The sequence below is a fragment of the Silene latifolia genome, chromosome 2, assembly GCF_048544455.1.
Source record: "Silene latifolia isolate original U9 population chromosome 2, ASM4854445v1, whole genome shotgun sequence".
NCBI classification, from domain to species: Eukaryota; Viridiplantae; Streptophyta; class Magnoliopsida; order Caryophyllales; family Caryophyllaceae; genus Silene; species Silene latifolia.
Window position 1 is genome coordinate 56714044 of NC_133527.1, and position 2640 is coordinate 56716683.

The following is a 2640-nucleotide window of genomic DNA, read 5'->3' on the forward strand; positions in this document are numbered from 1 at the left end:
ATTTATAGTAAAGATAATATTTGAATAAATTATATTTTATCTTTTGGAATATTCTTCATTATCTTTTAAGGCTTTTTGGAAAGAAATAATAGAAGATATGATTTGTTAACATATCCTCTTTATTCGGCCATTAGGGTTTTTGTAAACCGAGTTGCCCTACTCTTTCCTTCCTATAAATGCTATACTCTTTACAACATCTAAAAGAGAGACCTTAAGCATAAAAATTGATTTTAATTTTACAAAGCAAACCGTGTGTTTTCAAGAAGAAAAACCGTTTTGTTATTTTTGAAAGGTCGCGTGTTTTAAACTCGTATACTCGTTCTTATTGTTATCATTATAAGATAATAGTGCTTAGTTGATTTCTTACTTGTTCATTAACGTGAACCTTTGCAAGAATCATTAGTGCTTTCTTATTAGCGTAAGTTAGACACTCGAGTATTTAACGGTACTCATTGAGTTACAGCTAGAGTTAGTTGTACGAGTTGGGTTAGTAAATTTGTAATCCGTAGAAAGGTACTAAATTTATTAATCGAGAATAGTGGACGTAGGTCTCGACTTGTGAAACTGAACCACTTCAAAAACCGTGTGTCTCCTCGTTCTTTCGTTTGTTTGTTTATTTTATTTTATATTCACTAGTTGATTAGTTAAAGTTTAATCAATAAACATTAAATATTCAATTACATACACATAATCGAAAAAGCTTTCAAAAGTTTTAAATCCTTAATTCACCCCCCCTCCCCCTCTCTTGAGTATTTTGGATCAATAGTCTCTTCATTCCTATTCACTTCTATGCATGGTCTAACAATAAGCGAGTTGTTTTATATCTTTCAAGTCTTGTTGAATACATAAGAGATGGGTAAAAAAATGCAAGGTTTCATAGTCTAGCATTTCATCAAGCATAACATGTGCATAGGTTAACACTACAACAAGAAAGCAATCATATGATAACATATTAGATTAAGTATGGACCTACCCCCATGTTATAGTTCCCCTAATCCCCCACTAATCCTAGCTAAGAGACTACTCACTACTCATCATGATTATTATGCTAGCAATGGTGTCAAACATCACAACACAAGTGAACATGATGATTAAGCAAGATAACAAACAATAGATTAACAAGTAATTAAAGAGGGATTAAGAGTGTTACCAACTTAGAGAGTAAAGATGAACATAAATAAAGAAGAATCCTTTACTAAAGATGAATATTTGTAATTTAATCTTCAAATACATACCTAAGAGATCCAAATGTAAACAACTTGAATTGAACAAAGGAAATGGAAGAACAATAGAAGAAACCCTTTGATTAATGGTGGAGAGTTGTCAATTCCCCAATACAAACCCAAGAATTCTTCAAGTACAAAGCTAAATCTATGATTGTTTGAGAAATAATTGAGGAAAGATTAAATTGCAATTTTGTGGAATGATTAAAGACTAATCTATTCTAATCTACTCCTAATCTAATCTAAGAAAGCTTGGTCTAAACTAAGGAAGCTTGGTAGTTAGCTAGGTAGTACAATTGGGTATTTATACTAAAAATTAAGTATATGAACTAGGGTTACTAAGGGCTTAAATGACGATTAAGACCCTAAGAGAAGTTTGATGATTTGCAAGTCTGGTAGGAACACGTGCTAACTTACGGTGTTAGAAACAGTGTAGGATCGCGGAATTCCCCGTCTTGCCTAGACAAGAGGAAGGGTTGTCCCCTCTTCACCATGCAACAAAGTAGGACCATCAAAGGATAGAAAGGGTTTCAAGATGCATGAGTTTCATAATGGCAGTTTGCTTTTGATTTGTGTTTCCCCCGAAATTGTTGTGGCATTTGACTTTTTGAGAACATTTATTTGCCATTTTTGATGTTAGGTATTTTGATACTTGGCAAATTTTTCAATCTTTACATTTTTGAACATTTTCAAAGTAACCCCATTTGTAGCAAGGGCACTTCTATTAAAATATAGGAGTCTATTTTTGCTCTTCATTTCATTTAATGCAATTGCAAACTTTTGACATTGATAACTTGAACTCAATTTGGTGATTTTTGTGCCCATTCCCTCTTTGTTGACAAAATATGATGATTGAAGTGTAAGAACGGTTGCATGGCTTCAAAGGTCACCTTGGAATAAACGGTAGCCAAGGAGTTATCACACCACAAGATACTCTTGACTAGGCCTTAGTCCATGGGTCAAAAGATACTTGTATGACACATCCTAGGGTATCTTGAGGGTATTCTAGCAAACAAAGTCTCAAGGAGAAAAATTATCTACAAGGGCCTTATATACACTTGTCAAGCTTCCCAAATAGGCCTTTTCACAAAAAAATTATAAAATGCAACTACATGCCATGATGCAACTAACCTATATACAACCCTAATGCATATGATTCTCTCAACTATTATGCCATATAATCTAGATGCAAACTCTTAGCAACACATTGGTTCATACCGCATCAATCAAAATATAGCCACATTGACATCAACATACAAAAAGGAGTAAGGAGATTTGGAAAGATCATACCATGTGGTCTTCTATTTCCTTCATGCCTCGAATTTGGCGTAGTCGACTCAATGGGATAAGAGTGACAAACAAGCAAATAAATATATATATAATATTTACAATTCTACACTACAAAGAAAATAACATA